At 35.3% G+C, this 19885-nt stretch overlaps 1 protein-coding gene and 1 pseudogene across 1 annotated transcript in view; one reads left to right on the top strand and one right to left on the bottom strand.

The window, feature by feature from the left end:
* Positions 1-19885, top strand: part of PKIA (cAMP-dependent protein kinase inhibitor alpha) — an 85077-nt gene that overhangs the window by 47165 nt on the left and 18027 nt on the right. Inside the window, exon 2 of the mRNA XM_032250824.1 lies at positions 8222-8350. The gene's annotated coding sequence lies outside the window, so the exon portion shown is untranslated. The remainder of the gene's footprint in view (positions 1-8221; positions 8351-19885) is intronic.
* On the bottom strand, positions 1692-2851 carry LOC116531852 (annotated as a pseudogene).

The raw sequence follows: 19885 nt of genomic DNA, 5'->3' as shown, positions 1-19885 counted from the left end.
ATTTGGACTCAACTTCTGGAAGCCTTTTGATTCCTTAGTCTAAACCTGAAAGATCCTCAATATTCATCCATATAAGAACAATTATTTGCATAGTTAGAAGTTCCTAAATTATTGATTAATGGATACCTGGCAGTGCTCTTGCTATTTCTCAGAAGTCCTTTATTAAAGTTTCTCTCTCCCTCTTTCTCTTATACGTACACACACAACCCTAAAGTAATTAGGGTTTTTCTTTTTTTTTTTTTTTTGAGGATTGCCAGTATAATGTTTATGGTTTCTTTTACATAGCCAGGTACAAAGCAGGCACTCATTACATAGTCAGTGATGTTAAAAATTTTTGATTATTATTTAGGTCTTCATTTTCCTGACTGTGTGAGTTCCCATAAGGAAATACAATTTCCACTACATAGAGTAACACCTGTTAACTGCAGAGATTTTAATTGAGCTCATTACTCAAAAAAAAAAAAAAAAAAAAAAAACCAGATTAGTTTTCTGCCTTTTGCGTTTGCCTTACATCAGAGTTCAATAATGATTTAATTTGTTAATTATTAAATTATTTTTGAGAAAGTAGAACAAATTGATAGGGTAGAAGAGATGAGAAAACTGTCCATGAAAAAAAATGGTCAACTCACTCACGTGCTCAAAGCCCAACTTAGAAGAAGTGCTCTGTTTTGAAAAACACAAAGGAAAAGTGTAAATATGTATTGAGTAGGTTATATTAATTATTTTTAAGAGTTAAGCACAAAATTTCCTGTTGATTTACATATTTGGTACCAACAAAAATCCTATGGAATTAGTCATATTAAGATAGAATGTTGAGCTACAAATACATAGTCTAATTTATGAAACGTCTATTAGTTGGCTAATAAAAAGTAAGATGGTGAGTGATTTCTGAGTAGCAGAAGGCAAAGAGAAAAATTTTCTACATTATATTGGTACTTCTGTGTAAAATGTTTCATAAATATAGCTACAAAACCATATGTTATATAGCTTTTAGGTACCTGCTGGGTCAAAGGTATCCCCCCGTGGAGACCAGATTTTGCCACGGAAGGGATTTATAAAAGTAATACGTATGCCAGTATCATTAGCAACTAGGCGTGCCAGCAAAGTGAGCCTCCATTTCAAACTGATGAGCATGCTATCCTATAGTATTATTTCCTTGTGAGTTTTCTGGTTTGGATAGGGTGGTTAGAAAATGTATTTTAAAAAGGCTACATCGACTGAAATAACAATACATTTTGAAAACACAAAATACTTCAGCTAAAGTTATTACAGCATCTTGTATTAATATTTCACCGTACATTAGACATTGCCTACAACCAATGTTTATGATAATTGCTGCCCTCTGAAGTGGAATAACGCCCATGGCAAACATTAATCTTAAAGAAAATTAAACACCAAAAAGAAATTTAGCATTTAAAGACAGTTTGCTTTGATTTATTCAGTGAGTTCTTCCAAAAACATATTACCAAGAATTATTACTTATTAAATTGGAATTACCAACCATTTTAGAGTTAGTTTTTTTCTTCAACATCAATATCAGTGAGGTAAATCAAACTCAAATATTTATTGGGGAATGCAGAAACATAATCATAAAACAAGAAAACACTTGACTTTTTAAATAGGCTTTATATTTTAACACAGTTTTAATTATTCAGAAAATTTGAAAATACAGTATAGAGATTTCCCCTATGTACTATACCCATTTTTCTCTATTACTAGCAACTTATATCATATTTGTTTCAATTAATGAACAAATATTGATATATTGTCACTAACTGAAGTTCATACTTTTGTCATGGTTTCTAGACTTTTACCTAATTGTGTCATGTTTGTGTCCCAGGATTCCATCAGGATACTGTGCTACATTTAGTTGTCATGTTTCCTTAGGCTCCTCTTAGTTGTGACAATTTCTCATGCTTTCTTTATTTTTGAAGAACTTGACAATTTCGGATAATACTGGTCAGGTATTTTGTACGATACCCCACTGCTAAAATGTGCCTGATGCTTTTCTCAAGATTGGGGGTGTGTGTTTTAAGGAAGAAGACTACAGAGGTAAAGGGCCCTTTTGTCAAAGGGCTTATGACTACTGATGTCAATCTTGATCACCTGGCCGACGTAGTGCTTGTCAGGTTTCTTCACTGTAATGTTTCTCTTTTTTTCTCTTTCTGTATCATACTCTAGAAGGAAGTCATAATGCTCAGCCAACAATAAGAAGCAGGGAGTTCCACTCCCCCTCCTTAGGGTAGAATAGCTACATAAGCTATTTGGAAGTTTTTTGCACTGGAGACTTGTCTATCCCCCAGCCATTTATTTATTTATTATTTTTTATGGTGAAAAGATATACATATATTTAGAATTAGCCAGCTGGACTCAGTTTAGATGATCCCAATTTTGTTGGCAACATCCAAAGCATCGTAATAAGGAGCCAGTTGAACATATGCCTTCTTCTCTGCATCAGGCCGAATCAGGGTGTTGACCTTGGCCACATCAATATCATAGAGCTTCTTCACAGCCTGTTTGATGTGGTGCTTGTTGGCTTTAACATCCACAATGAACACAAGTGTGTTGTTGTCTTCTGTCTTCTTCATGGCAGACTCAGTGGTCAGCAGAAACTTGATGACAGCATAGTGATCAAGTTTGTTTCTCCTGGGGGCGCTCTTCCAAGGATATTTGGGCTGCCTCCAGAGTCGCAGTGTCTTGGGCAGCCAGAAAGTGGGTGATGTGCGGATCTTCTTTTTTTTGTGGCTTTGGACACCTTTCAACAGTGCCTTCTTCGCCTTTAAAGCCTTCGCTTTGGCTTCGGCTTTAGGAGGGGCAGGAGGTTCCTTCTTTGCTTTCGGCACCATCTTATGAAAAGTGTCCCCCAGCCATTTATTTATTTAATCACTTGTTTTTACCAGTAAGAATCTGTGGAAATTTATTTTATACTTGGGGTTATATACCATTTTATTTTGTTGCTCAAATTCTTCCATCTTAATCATTATGGCAGGACACATCCCCGCAGGTGATGATCAATGTCTCAAGCTCTTTCAGTGGTTCCGCGGCTTCTGGTTCCCGGGCTTCTTTGACATGACTCAATCAATGTGGGTTTTTAAAAATCACTTCCTTATTTTCTGACACTACAGGATTGTCTAGGTCCATCTTTTATATTTCTTGCCCTGGTTCTAGAATTTGTTCTTTCTCCAGGAAGCTCTAGTTGCCTTTACTAGGGAGTGGTATTAGCACTGAGATCTGGGTGCTATGTGTGCTCATTGCTACTGAGGTGTCTTTGTTTCTAGGTTGTCTTAGCTGACTGAGTGAAGGGATATGTGTATGTATACTAGCAATGTGTATACACATATCTATAACTTTTTCTGTATGTTGCTATGCATATGTACATTAAGCTAAGCATGAGTTTATATTAGTGTCTCCAGCTCTCGTCTATTACCTCATGAATGGTCTAGCCTTATCTATAGATTTCACCTTCAGTAGAACACTTGACTTCTAAAAGTGTGAAAATCAAATTCTAATAACTTTCCTAACCCTTGGGAATCCATTTGTCTAGCTGAATAATTCCTAAAGTGTCTGGTGTATATTGTCAAACTTCAATTTATAGCCAACAACACTTTTTAACATCAACAGACCTCCATAATTCTGGTTCTGATAAGGTGGAGTAGCTGCATTTCTCCCAGGTCTCTTCACTTACCACTAAAACCCTGAATTGAATACAATACATAAGCATGAATAGTGAAAACTGGAAGGCAGACTTATCTTGGGACTTAAGAAATGACATGGCAATGAGTTCCCTATGTTTTCTCCTTGCCTCCCGCATAGCTCAGACAGGGCACTACAGGAACCTCCAGTCCATAACCACCAATAAGCACAGACAAAAAAAGCTCCAAGAAAACTCGATGCTTCTTAGCCAAAGTATAAGAAAAGAGATTCCTAACAAAAGAAAACCTTTCTGGCAGTATACACACCTCTCCAGCCAAACACTAATGAAACCACAGATCAAGTTTACACTGATGACACATGACTTTTGTTTCAGAGGGAACAGGTAAGGAGTGGATCATGCATCCACCCAACTCCTGCCCTTCACAAGCAGGGAGCACTCTGGTTCCTGCACCAGAGTTGTTGCAGTGTGGTTCAATGGAGAGCTGAGCCTCCACCCCACCCATCAGGAAGGAGACTTAAGGAGATCATGCCAGACAGGGCTAATTACAAATGGACTCCCTGTACACAGCCATGAGGTCCAGTGAGGAGCTTAGCCTTCACCTCTATTGACATCAGCAACAGGATATTGCAAGTTGGGGGCAGGAGGCATTGCACTTTCCTTCAAAACCTGGGGGCAGGGAGACCAGTGAGGAACTGGGCACCTGCACACACCTAACACCAATAGGATAGAATAAGGTAGTGCGAAGAAGAAAAGTTGACCCTTCATTTTCGTCTCACCAGTTCAGGGGGCCTGTTAGAGTACTGAGCCTCCATTCCCATTTGAAGGCAACAACCTGATATGAATGGTCTTACTTTCCTTGGGAAGGTGTCAGCAAGGCCAAAGAGGGAGCTAAACTTCACCTCATTTATCTGCAGTAGGGCCGTGTGAGTCAGTATCCCTCTGTTGCCAGTGTGGTGCCAGCCAGGCCCAGTGGAACCTCTACATTCCCACCCTTGAAGCCCTCATGCTACACCCCAACATAGGGGAACTTCCTGCTAAAAATAATAATAAGATAAAATAAGATCCAGAGTCATATAACACATAATATTCACAATACAATTGAAAACTACTCATCATACCAAGAACCAGGAAATCACAAAATGAATGAAAAAAAAAAATAATTACAGTCAGCACACACCAACACTGAGATAAATCAGTTGTTGAAATTATCTGACAAGGATTTTAAATATATCACATAAATGTTTCAAAAAGTAATTATGTATTTCTCGAAATAAATGAAAAAATAGAAAGTGTAAGCAATAAAATAGATGTTATAAAATAAAACCAAGTGAAAATGACAGAGCTGAAAAATATAATAACCAAAATAAAAACCTTTGTTGGGCAGGATCCATAGTAGAGTTGAAATGACAAATCATAGGCTAAGTGATCTGAAGAACAGATCAACAGAATTTACCAAATCTGAAAAACAGAGGGAAAAATAGGCATAGTGTAGAAGTGGGCAGGATCTCAGAAACCTTTGAAACAAAAAATAAAAAGCTGACATCCATGTCATTAAAATCCCAGAATGAAAACAGAGCCAGTGAGATGAAAACATTAGTTGAAGAAATGACAGAACAGTTCCCCAAACTGGTAAAAGACATAAACATACAGGTTCAATAACGTAAGAAAACCTCAATTAGGGTAAACACAAAGATATCCATGTCAAGGTACATCATAATTGAACTTCTGAAAAAGAAAGAAAAATATTCTGATAAACAGACAGAGAGAAACAATGCATTACTTATAGAGAAACACCAATTCAAAGGACAGCAGATTTCAGATCTGAAACTATGGATGTCAGAAGTATTGGCATAACATTTCTCAAGTACTGAAAGCAAGGAACTGCCATACATGAACCTCATACCCAGTTTCTTCTTTGGTTTATATTAATGGACTATTAACTAATCTTTCTGTGTCTAGGATTGCAACTACCCTTCTCCAACAATCAAGTCCCAGTATTTCCAAAGGGACCTTTCTAAAACAAACAACATCTGATCATGTTACGCAAATAAACCTTTCTATCTTCTTCTCTTTCTCTTTTTTTTTTTTTTTTTTTTTTTGAGACGGAGTTTCGCTCTTGTTACCCAGGCTGGAGTGCAATGGCGCGATCTCGGCTCACCGCAACCTCTGTCTCCTGGGTTCAAGCAATTCTTCTGCCTCAGCCTCCCGAGTAGCTGGGACCACAGGCGTGCACCACCATGCCCAGCTAATTTTTGTATTTTTAGTAGAGATGGGGTTTCACCATGTTGACCAGGATGGTCTCGATCTCTTAACCTCGTGATCCACCCGTCTTGGCCTCCCAAAGTGCTGGGATTATAGGCATGAGCCACCGCGCCTGGCCTATCTTCTTCTCTTTCTAACTTGAACTTTGCTGTTAAAATCACTCAGTATCTTCCATCTTCCTTAGAATTAAATTCCACATTCTTATCATGCATACACAAACCATTCTTTATCTGGCTGCTACCGTGCTCTCTATTGTCTTCTTTTTTTACACCCCTCTAAACACTATACCAGTTGTATATGGCATTTCTTTCTTTTCTGCTCCTTAACCATTCTTTTTGTCTCTCCTGTGAATTTGTCTTCTCTTTGACTCAAAAATTTACCTCTCCTTCACATTACATATCAATCTCCAGTACTGGCTTCTGTAGGAAGACCTGCTAATATTCCTCACTTATTGTTGGTCCACAGAATGAATTAAGACTCTCTCTCTCTTCCATAGCACTATGTAATAATTTGTACTATCTGGATGCCCCAAAAAAGTAAATTCTTGATGGTAAGATAATGATTTTAATAACGGTTACACTGATGTCTAGCTTAATCCTTAGCATACATTAGGTGTTCAGTGAGTATTAAATGAGTGAGTGAATAATCAACTTGAAATCTTAATTTTTCCTCTTTTTTTTTTTTTTTAACTAGGACCATATCAAAGATACTAACAGTTTTCCAGGAGATTAACTTAGGATCTTTGATTTGATTTCGTAGAGGAAATTGTTATCAGTACATTAGTATTTAACTACCTTAAAAGAAAACTGTCAACCAAAGCTTATTGATTCGGATTTACAGGATAACTTTTGATACCCCCCCCGCCACTGTATGCGACGTGGTCAGAGGCCCACCTACATCTCCCTAGTACTTGGCATTCCAGTGTATATTGATAGAATTGTGCCATCATCTGCAAATATCTCCATAGGGTAGGCCAGAAGTGTGCAGGAGACAATGTATCTGGTTGAAACTTTCAGTCCATGACAGAGGGGATTTGGAATATAAACACATCAGCTTCCTCGCCCACTGATAGGGATAACTCTAGGGAATGTTCTGCAGTGCTTCACAGGACTTCTCTGAGAGACTTGTAACAGTTTTCCTCGAGTAACCTGTTCAGTGCTGTACCACTCGTGGCTTTCTTCCATGTCTCTATTCTCAGTACCCATTCTACTCCTGAGTTTCCTTGATCACCGTCCAGGAACAGTTCGAATTCAAATTCTTCTCTCAGGCTCTGCTTCTGAGGGAAATCAGTCAAAGACAATCCCAAACCACTTCTAGTTTCCTAATAGGCCAGTGTTCCTTTCAGGGCCGTCACCGTACAGATGCAGAGGGCTGGCTTATTGTGTGTTGCTCCTCCTATATCCCTGTTTTCAAATAGATGGAAAAGGGTATGACGTTAAAGACAGAAAAAAATGTATATGAGAATGGTCAAGAAGTGGATGGAAAGAGAGATCAGGTCATTTGTTTTCCATGAATGATTAATGATGGTATACAAGTTGTGGACAGATGGTCTATAACAGGTGTGACTATAATATGAGAAGGCTACCCCTTAGTCACCCAGAAGTCTGCTATGATTGTTTCGGAATCACAGTGTTGGAATTTTATTGCATAGTTTGCTTCACTTTACTCTAATAGCCATCTTTCTAAATCTGTCCATCTTTCTAAATCACTACTAGTCAACAGATTTATTTTCTCCCACCATCTCATCCCAAGAAAAGCTATACACACACACTCTAATAGTTTTGTGTGTGACAACGCTTGAAAAGACATTAAAAGTCTCTGTAAAATATCCTCCAATAAATTCCAATGTTTATTTTATTAATAATTAAGTTTAGTCAGATTAATTTCTTGAAGATCTTAAGTGAAGACAGAAGAGAAATCTAGATGAAGACTGAAGAATGGAAGTGAACATTAAATAAAAAGACAGAAAACTTGTCTTTTTTGGCCTCTCAATCACTGACTAGTAGTCAACAGATTGCCCACCACCCCATCACAAAAAAACTACACACACACACACACACACACACACACTTAACAAAGGCTAACCAGGCCTTTTTTGAAGCCTGCTTGACTTAAAATCCCAAAATGCAACCTATACTCACATCATGTATTTGTCTTTTGAGAATTCATACTTGTAAATCATGAAATTTCCTGCAGTTATGATACTGTTCAAAAGGTAGATGCTTGAACATTTCCTTAACAATTTTATCAAGTGAAACTTATGTGTACAGATAATTTCCCTTTCTCCTACTGTTTCCATTTCAGTTTCCTGACTTTCTGAGAAGCCCTGGTTTCCCCACAGAAGCGATTTCTGATAGAAATCTGGAGGTCATCTCCAAGAAAAAAGAGATCGAGTATAGTCAATGAATTAAAGACAAGAAGGTTTCCAATCAGGTAGGAACACTAAATCTTAAACATTTAATTATCTTAAAATAAGTGTGTTGAGAACTGGTTATGGCATGACTGTCTGAAAAAACAGGCATCTAACCTACCCTACAAAAAAGCCTGTTTACAATCCCCTTGGAGGTAGTGATGTTTATCAGACAAAACCTTAGAGGGAAACTCATACAATAACAGCACCATGTTTTTATCTATTTTTAGCTTGTTATTACTAAGTACACTTAGTGATCTCCATGCTTGTGGTTTAATCCCAGGAGGTTAGGCCTGTGGAGCAGCAGATTAACTCTCTCAGTATTTTCTTTTAAGAAAAATTATTTTCATAGGTTGTCTCCATGACCCTCTATGAAGGTCATGAAAATTATGGGTCATGATGACATTTAGTCTTCTACAAGAGGAACTGTCCTAATGAATGATGTGAGGAAGTTGGTTTGGTTCCTATGGGGCACTTCTAGTCTTGGTCTTGGCACAATCAAAGTGAGTGCATATAGAGAGTTGGAAGGGAGGTGAATGGAACATGTGAAAGAGGAGCTCTGTTCTCATTTATCTATGCACATCAGCATCCCACTGAGAATTTTCTTTTCATTTGCAATTTGAGAGCAAAACCTGAGGCAAAGGGACATCCCATTTTATGGCAAGAAAAGAAAAAGACAATAGTAACATCATAAACGGCTAGTCTTCTCATTTGCAGTTATATTAATATGCACTCATTAATATATACATTTAGCACAGCACTTGATTCCTAGTCAATACTCAAAATGAAGACACATGTTGAATAATGGATGAATGAAGGAAAAAAGTTTGTCCTTATATTGTGTTGTGTGTTGGCTTCTGTAGTCTTCGAACCGATTACCATAACTAATACATGAAATATGAGCCATAAAATTTTTTGAATGAATGAATAGGCCTCCATGATTCTAAGGACAATTATAAGACTAACACAGAACACATATTTGCCAGGGTCTATGACAGAAATATCCATGATATAAAAGCTTGACTCTGAGACTGCTGATGTAGCTGACAATTTTTCTAGTTCTGAGACTGATTTTTTAAATAATTTACATATTATCCTTTACATTTAGGCACAGTACCTTCATTAGATTTACTATTCAATGATTTGGGCATGGGGAGAAAATCCATCAGATGAATTTCTTAACTTTATTACTTGTAAACTTTTCTCTTTTTTTCAAATTTATAACAAATACAGTAATTGTACATATATGGGGTATCGTGTGATGTTTCAATGCATATATGCATTATATAATGATCAAATTAGAGTAATTGGCATATCCATCATTTTAAGCATTTATTATTTCTTTGTGGGGATAACATTTAAAATCTTCTAGCTATCTTGAAATATACAATATATTGTTATTTGCTATAGTTACCATACTATAAAACATATTTGTTACAGCATTTTTATAATGACACAGTTAAGGGCAATTTCAGAATCACTAGCTGCTAAATTGCTATTTATACTTTTCCATGGGTAGTACAGCTGCAGCAGCTATGTCTCTGCATTCTGTTGTTGCTATCTCCTTCATTTCCAAGAGAGAACAAAATTCATTTCACTGAAGAAGGAAATGTAAAATTTAGCATAATCCAGTTACCACAAAACCAAAACACTCACACATACTCTCCCAGATGTCAAACACACCACCAAAACTAAGAACTAGAATCAACATTGCTGAATCTTCCTTTGTGCTTTTCTCTGGTTCTTTTTTTCTGGCATTAAAAAGTATAACTCTGCTCTTGATTTTATATTAGCATTCACTTAATTTTTCTGTATTTTTCATTATGTATTTTTTTTGCATTTTATACAATTGGCATCATGCTTTATGTAACTATGTTTGCTTTTTTTCACTCAACATTATTATGTTTCTAAGGTACATCTATTTTGTTTTAGTGTTTATTCATTGTTTCTACTGTATGATACTATGATGTATAAATATAAAAAATGTGTATATTGTCTTGTTGATGCTATCTGAATTGTTTTGGATCTGTGGATCTGTTATTAACAATATTTTATTAGCATGTATTTTCATGTCTCCTGTTACACACATGTAAGATGTATCTTAACATGTGTAACTAAGATTAGAACTGCTGGATCATTGGAAATTTGAATATTCAGCTTTAAAAGATAATGCCAAAATGTTTTTCAAAGTTACTGAATCAAGTTGCAGTCCTATGACTCTATAGCCTCACCAATTAGATCAGCCAATCTAGTTAGTATAAAACCTCAATTGATCTTTGTGCTAGTTTTCTAGGGCTGCCATAACAAAATACTACAGAGCCTATCGCTTCAATAACAAAACTTTATTTTTACACAGTTCTGGAGGTTAGAAGTCCAGAAAGATGTAGGCAGGTTTAGTTTCTCCTGAGGCCTCCCTCCTTTACTTGGAGACTACTGCCTTCCTGCTATGCCATCGCATGGCTTTTTCCCTGTGTGCACGTATCCCTGGAGTCTCTTATTCTTCTTCTAAGGAATCCAGTTATACTGGATTAGGGCTTTATGCTTAAGACTTTATTTAACCTAAATGACTTCATTAAAGGGCTTATCACCAAATGCAGTCACACTGAGGAATGAGACTTTAACATTATTAATTTCTGGGGAATGCAATTCAGTCTATAATAGTTTTAGTTTGCATTTCTCTATCAATTGAATGGAAATCTTTTCATCTGTTTAACAGTCACTATGTTTCCTATTCTGGAAAATTCTGAAGAATATCTTAGGTTCATTTTCTATTTACTTTTTCTCATTATTATTTAAGTACAATCAAATAGTATTTTGGAGCTTGAGCTTATATCTACCATCTTGCTAATTTTACCTGTTAATAAGATTCAATTTTGTTAACAAAGAAGAATGCACAAAGTTTTTTAAATGTTGTAGGTCAGCTCTGTTCCATAGACATTTCTGTGATAATGGGTGTGTTCTCAGTGCTAACACTGTAACCATTAGCCACATGTTTCTTTGAAAAAATAAACGTAAATTAAATAAAATAAAATTTTCAGCCCCTGGGTCAAACTAGCCTACATTTTAAGGATTCAAAAGCCACATGTGACTAATGAGTGAATGTGCAGCTTTAGATGGTTAGACAATGGACCCGTTAGTCACAAGATTTTATCTTTGACAGTGGTATAGTGAAATATTTTATGTAACAGTTATTCTGGCATTAAAAAGAAAAGTTAATTACCATTAGACTTGACAATCACATTACTGGTTATATACTTAGAGGAATATAAATCATTCTATTATAAACATGCATATAAATGTTTATTGCAACACCATTCACAATAGCAAAGACATGGAATCAACCTAAATGCCCATGAATGACAGACTGAATAAGGAAAATATGGTACATATACACTGTGGAATACTGTGCATTATGCAGCCATCAAAAAGAGTGAGATCATGTCTTTTGTGGGAACATGGATGAAGCTGGAGGCCATCATCCTTAGCCAACTAATTCAAGAGGAAAAACCAAATACCATATGTTCTCACTTATAAGTGAGAGCTAAATGATGAGAACTTGTGAACACAAACAAGGGAGCAACAGACACTGGGGACTTTTTGAGGGTAGAGGGTGGGATGAGGGAGAGGAGCAGAAAAATAACTCTTGGGTACTAGGCTTAGTACCCGGGTGGCAAAATAGTCTGTGAAACAAACCCTTGTGACATTAGTTTACCTATATAACAACCTGCACATGTACCACTGAACCTAAAATAAAAGTTTAAAAAGTGAACCAAAATTAAAAAAGAAAAAAGAAAAGAAAGGTTAGTTAGCCTGGTCATTTCTAACTTTTCAAAGTAACCCAGCATAGCTTTCATGGCATACTTAAATTCAATGAGTCATATTCACATATGACTACGATTATATACTAAACTACTTCTTGACATAAATGTTCACTTTGTAGTAAAGTTCATTATCCCAAAATGGCACATACCAAAGTATCAGGAGGTATCCTTATTCCTGATATGCCATAGTAGAATGAAGACCTTATCTTATCTGGTCTTTAGTGTAATGGATGTTAATCTTTATCAGTCTTCATATTCGAAATTATCTGCTAGTCCTGTGATGTTTGTTTTTGTTTTATTAAACTAATATAAACATGTATAAATAAAGTCTTGATTGCTTTTTCCTAAAATCTCCTATCTTTACATGTGAAAATGCATTTCTTACTTTTTCTCCCTCTTATAAGATCTTCTTACAATTTAATCCTCATGAGCCTTATTTCTCCTAGCTCTAATTATTTAGAATTTTATTTTTAAATGTAAGATATCATTGATAAGCCTCTTTTTAGTCATCTTATAGATGATTGAAGATATTCAAGACAGTATGCTAAAGTAAGAAATAATACTCAGTAATCAGAAAACTCAAATCTTAGTCTTTACCCACGAAAATGAATCATGTGAATTCAATTAAGTCATTTTATATGTAAACTTTATTCTGATTCTAAAATTGTTATGATCATTTGTAAAATTCTGTTTCACTTATGACAAGTCTCAAGACTATAAAGGTTTTTAAAATATTTAAAAATTATGAAGACTCAAATATTTTCCCCATTTCCACTGAATTTGATATTAAACTATAGTCATTCATCTTCACTTATGGCATCCTGTAGCTACAGTTGATAGAAAGACAAAATATTATGTCTTATATTGTGTACTTGTATCATAAATGAACACTTTTGTTTAAAATCATGTTCTACCTAAACTCTTTATATCTTTTTCATATTTCCCATCCCTATGCTGTAAGTCAATCACTTTTAATGGAAGACACAATTCTTTTTTCTGTTTGCTAAAAGGTTTCTTTAGAATATCAAGTTTTAAGTTATCAATACAACAAAATTTGGAAAATAAGCTCTCATGATTTCCAACACTGATGTTTTGTTTGATTGGCTTTTAGAACACCATACTCTTCTGGTATTCTTCCTTTCTCACTTCACATTTCCTCCTGGTCTCCTTTTTGATGCCTCCATCTCTTAGTGTTTATTGTTACAGTGCTCTAAAACTCATTCCTGGACCTCTACAGTTTTCTGTCTATGCACGTGAGATTTATTTTAGTCCCACTGCTTCAATAGGCATATGACTCTGACTCCCAAATTCATACCTCTAGCTTTCACCACTCACCCAAGCTTGAGACTCATAATTCTCATTTTCTACTAGATATCTCCACTTTATACATCATAGATACTTCAGAACTAGCAAATGCAATGAAATATTTTACTTTTTTCTATCACTTTCACTCCAGTTTTTTCCATCTCCACAACTCATTCATTTGCTTTGGGTTCATTCTTAAACTTTCACTTTTCCAAAATTTCTACATCTAGTCCATAAGAAACTCTTTCCACCTCTAACTTTAAAATCTATACTGAATCCCTCTCACCATCTTCACCCTAGTCATCATTGTTTGCCTCATCTACTGCAACAGGCAGTCTCTTACGGGATCTTCCTCCTTCCCCTCTTGACACAGTCCTTCTAGTTTATAACCAGTAGAATAGTCAGAATAATCTTCCAAAGAAATTTAAACCAGGAACCATTACTGTCCAAAACCATAGCTCTCATCACTTTTAAAATAAAAATTAAACTGCCTTCTTTGGCCTACATGGCCTTAGTCATAGTTCCTTCTGCCTTGCTGTCCAAACTCATTTACCACTTTCCTCCTCATATACTTGCCTCTAGGATGTTTTTACACTAAAAGAGGTTTCCAGCATCAGGAGCTTTGCACTTATTACTTTATGAACCTGGAAGACCTGCAAGATACCTCAAAATAAGACCTCAGAAGATTGCTGCATTTCATTTTATGGAGACATTTGGTGAGAGACATTTTGAAAAGGATAGATACACTTTGCTGGGCAGGCTATTCACACATTTATCAATGAGCAAGTTTATTAAATAAGAAATGTAAAAATAATAGAGCAAAGGTGTGTATTTTAAACAGAGAACTCTGAGGAATTGTAGACGTGTGAGTTACAAGGTGGCTTCAATATTTAATCCATGAGAATAACCTGAGGTAAGTTCCAGACAACCATTTCCACCCATAAAAATTGTGATCAGGAAATCGAGATGGCCTGGGGACCTGTCTTTTGACAAGGTCTTCAGGTTATTCTGCTACATGTGGTTTACAGACAACTCTTTGAAAACTAACAAGCTGGTATATTTGTTTAGATACAAGAGACTAAACATGGGCTGGTGCAGAACACCAATAGTATGCAATTGAAAATCAGCAGATGATATGAATCTTGAGTGGCAAAAGGGGAAGAGGATCCAATAAACACCACTATAGTACCAAGCACTGTTGGCGTGGAGACTTATAAATCCATTCATATAAATGAACTGTTAATAATTGAATTGTGTTTTGCATGTTCTTCACATGTACCCCAAAACCTAAAATGCAACAAAATAAATAAATGGGAAAAAAAATAATTGAATTGTGCTATATAACTTTTTAAATTGTAAGGTATTAAATATTTAAATAAATATTACAAATTTTGTCACATATGTTTTGTTGCTATAAAATGATGCATACATATGGCATAGATATAAAGATATAGAAAATATAGATACAGATATGTAAAGAATATGTAATCTCAGCTTCATTATTTAGCTGATACTTAATGTTGCCTTTATAACTTCCTGAAGAACCACTTCTAATATTGTTTAGGAAAAAATATTGATCCTCTCCATTCTTTACCACTCTCCTTTCCTCATCCTCTTCCTTGTCCATTCCCTTCTTAAACAATTTAGTTCAAAAGCCATTAGATGAAACCTAGTAAGCCTTTGTCACCATGGGTTGGGGGGTATACAGGAGATTGCAATGTTACAGTGGTTGGGCATTGGCTATTAGAGCCCAAGAAGTGGAAGGAGGATGTCAGCACAGAGGAGCCTAGTGTGAGGTGTTGAAAGCTATTGGAGGGAGAGGGGCATCTGCATGGAGGAGTGGCCACAGCAGCCACTCAGTACAGATAGTTATAGTCTGTGCTAGCTGGGGAGAATGTTGTATGGGGTAGAACAGCGGTAGCAACAATAATTTGTTAAAATACAGGGAGCTTGATCTAATAAGTGAGAATATTAAAGATGAAGGTAATCAGCGTTTCTCATTGTCTGAGGAGGAAGTTAAAGTATGATATAGGCAAAAGCTAGAATGAACTGTGGTGTTGAGTGAAAATAGGGGGAATGAAAGTGCTGGTTTTCAATATATATATAACAAACACAGAAATAAACATATATGTAAGGTTTATGTGTGTGTCTGTGTGACTATATAAATGTAGATGAATGTGTTTTCACATGTATGTATGTGTGTATGTCTGTATACATGTAAATCCCAGCTCAGTTTATTGTTAAGGCCTGGGGCAGCTATTCCCCAATAGCAATGAGCAAACCTAGTGTCCAGGTCTTGGTGTCTAGATACAATTAACTTAGTGAAGGAACCAGAGCTTTCTGGAGAAATGGCTGATTCAGAGCAGAAAAAGCATAAGATGATCCTAGAACATACTGTTCCAAGAAATGAGAAACATATCAAAGAATGACAGGGAGATGTCAAAGGACATATGGGCCAAATTGAAGAGATTTCCCCTCGGGAAATCTTGAACAATCTGAGCTTCAAAATAAATAATAATAAAAACTGGTTATAGTTAATTTAATAAAATCATCAGTGAGTTTGTGTCAATATAAAGAAATTGAATAAATTATGTTTGGTGAGAAATAGGATATTCACTTAAGCAAAAAGTACCTTACCACAAAATGTACGAATGTTAAAAAAGAAATAAATAACTTTACAGTGGAAAAGACTGTGTGGCACCTTTTAATCTAATGAGTAAAATTAATATCCCAATAAGGGTACAAATGAAAAGCTTGCCCAAATTGTATGTAGATAGAATGTGGTGAAAATAGAGCTTCACTGTGATTTTCCTGCCAAAGAACACATCTTCTGAATCTAATAATAAGACAAATACAAACAGCTAAACCCTACAAAATAACTAGTCTGTATCTTTAAAGGTTGCAAGGCTATGAAATTCAAGGGAAACACAGGAAAAATTTCCAGATAAAAGAAATTAAGACAGGCAACTCAATGAAATGTGATTTTAGACTAATCCTTTTGTTATTAAGGACATTATTAGGATACTTCACAAAACTTGACCAAGTCGGAGGTTTAAACAGTACTATAGTAAGGTATCAGTGTTAATTGTCAGATTTTCAGGTTTATATTTGGATATGTTTGTAGGAAGTACTAAGGTGTTTGGGGTTGACAGGGCATGGTGTTGACAACTTACTCTCAAATGGCTTGAGAAATAAGCCATTTTACTGTCTTTTTACTGTCATTTCAACTGTTCTGTAACTGTAAGATGGTATTTAAAAAATTATGAACAAAAAACAAGTCCTCCCTGAGTCAGATAATCCTTCTTCAGGCAGCTAGTATAGTTAAAAGCTGTTTACAATGGTAGTCGGCTTCTAGTCTAGTGGTGCTAATCTTTCTTGCTAATACCATGTATTTCCCTCAATACTTCATTTCCTTTTTGAGGCTTTGGGAATTTTTTCTAATGATGTTTGTATTAGTCCATTCTCATGATGCTATAAGGACATATCCAAGACTGGGTAATTTATAAAGGAAAGAGGTTTAATTGACTTACAGTTCCATATTGCTGGGGAAGCCTCAGGAAACTTAAAAGCATGGTGGAAGGCACCACTTCACAGGGTGGCAGGAAAGAGAATGAGTGCAAGCAGGGGAAATGCCAGACACTTTTAAAACCATCACAACTTGTGAGAACTCACTAGCACGAGAACAGCATAGGGAAAACCACCCCTCTGATTCAGTTACCTCCCTCTGAGTCCTTCCCACTACACATAAGGATTATGGGATTACAATTCAACATGCGATTTGGGTGGGAACACAAAACCAAACTCTATCAATGTTTTGTTTTCTTTTGATTTTTTACTCTACAAATGTAGAGTAATAATAAAAATAAAATTAGTAAAGTTCTTTGTATTAAAATAAAATTAACAAGATGCATAAGAATGGAAATAAGTTCTACAAGAATTTTATATATTTCTACATGCATTCAAAATTGGAGTAAATGAGCATGAAATTTATAAGAAAAACAAACCGTAAGGAACATTCACACTCACAAACTCAAAACAGTTGAACATGTTTACCCTGTTAAAAGGGCTGTAATAAAACAGCAGGGTGACAACTATATGTCCAAACAGACATGCAACCTTTTAAATTTTCCATGTCAGGCCATATAACAACTGGGCAATTCAGCAACCAAGTTCAAAAAATTCCTGTTTTCCACAATTTCTTAAATCCACACTTAGAAAAATAAAAAACTTCTCTTTAACTCTCAGAAACCTGGGCACTTATTAGTTAAAGCAAATCTGTTGTCCTACTGGCCTATACCTGGTTATAAATAGCAGTAAGACATGAGAACACCCAGAGACACTGAACGGACTTTCTAAATATAGTTTTTTTTTCTTACTTCAAAGACCTTTTAGAAGAATACCATACTTTGTGAAACTTGCCCTTTATGAAGGGCACACAGACACTAAGGTCAGCAACTTTTAAACCTTGAAAAGTTTTGAAATATTTCTTTATTTTGGAAGGCATGAAAACTGAAGAGCAGAGAAATTAATATTTTTCCCAACATCAAATGGCAAGCAAATAGTATAAAAATTACGGCATTGAAACCACTATCTTCTAATCAATTGAATGCAGCATGTAACAGATTGCAGTAACTGCATATTTTCATTACCCTCAACACCATGTTCTTTCTATGCCTCATCCCTCTTTCTTCTGTGAGTGGGACGATAGTATTACCTGCAAGTATTGACTGTAAGAAATACTTTTCAATTTTACTTTTTTATACCTCACTCTTGAAATTTTATTTCTGTGTTAAAAATTTGTGACTACATTTTCCTTTCTTCTTTAAATGATTCTGCTTGCATTTGCAGTCTTTTATAGTTGAATTACTGTATAACAATAAGTATAAAAACACATTTTAGTAGAGGAGATTATAGTTAGGAGACAACAAGGTGGGGACTGGAGTTGTCATACCTTAGAGGGAGATGGAAGAAAGAGACAATGTTGGCTAGACCTAATATATTGTAGCCTCCCTTAACCCATTTATGCCTAGTGTTTCATTATTGGAACACTAAGCTTGTGGGAGTTATCTATGTCCTACTGCTCAAGGTCATCACCAAAGTCTGATTTTCCACAGAAGAAATTTGCAACCTCTAGCATCAATGGTTTAATTGAAGTCCAAGAGTGATTTCTGTTGTTTGCATTGCCACAGATGAGGGAGTAAAGAAAGAAACAAGATTTTTGTGTTTCTCCATTTCATATTAATTTCCGAAGGATTTCTATAAGACTTAAAAAAATATGTAAAACACCTTATCTTTCATTTTTACCCTATTCATTTCCATTTTAACATGTTGATAAATAGCATTTTAACTCAATAGTTATGATTAACTCTTTTCTACAATTTCTAAAAGTACTGGGAATTTGTGTGTGTGTGTGTGTGTGTGTGTGTGTGTGTGTGTGTGTGTGTGTGCCTGCCTTTGCAACCAATTAAAAAACACTCTCAGCTGAAAAATTATTATTATCACGTAGACGATAATCAGATTTGATAGTGGAACCAGCCACTGGTAAGTTTTAAAGTCACCCTCAGTGATTTATCTATGCAGCTGAGTTTAACACCTCCATTCAGATGAAGCATTTAGATGGAAGTATAGCAAAGCATGGCTATAATTTCACATCTGAAACCTGTTTTATCCTGCGTCATTTGGATAGTGCTTATTCTATGTGTTTATAGAATCTTTGGTTGTGTTATAAAATATTAAAAGTTGGTGTGAATTAATGAAGTGACACGCAATGATGAAAGCCTGGAAGATAAGCCCAGATCTTGTAATTATCATTCAAATAAGTTTGGTTGAAACAAAATATTATAGGAATTAGACACAAACATTACTAATGCATAATGCTGAAATTAAAATCTTGTAGTTATATAAATACGAAAGAAATTCTAATTTGTACCATAAGGTAATGAATTCAAGCATTTTTATTTTTTAAGGATTGACTTTGTACCCTGAATTGTGCATAAAACTCTTTTCTAAAATTTAGAGTGCAAACTAGAAAAATATAAATTTCAATTAGTTTATATTATAGTCAAAGAAAAGATGTTGAGATCTTTTAATGTCTCAGTTCACTGAAATCGCTTCATCAGAGGGATTGACTTTTATTTGTTAAAATTAATGTTTACCATTTTAAATACTTTATTGAATACTCCTGGTAATGGAATAGAGTAATAATAATAATTTCTAGTCCTGATAATAGAGTCAGTAGTAGAGATGCTCAATATTGATAACAATTTTGATAATATACAACTTGCCATGATTTACGATATAACAACTTGTCTCTTGGCCAAAATAAATACACATATTGTTCATCTTGTTACCGTATAAATATTTTCTTATTTTGTTCATAGAGTGATTTGATCACATCTTTTTATTACTATTTAAAAATAGTTCAGTGGATAA

This window comes from Sapajus apella, unplaced genomic scaffold (assembly GCF_009761245.1).
Source record: "Sapajus apella isolate SASKATOON/1434 unplaced genomic scaffold, GSC_monkey_1.0 scaffold3, whole genome shotgun sequence".
NCBI lineage: Eukaryota > Metazoa > Chordata > Mammalia > Primates > Cebidae > Sapajus > Sapajus apella.
The sequence above is the reverse complement of the archived record's forward strand: the minus strand, read 5'-3'. Positions and strand labels throughout refer to the sequence as shown.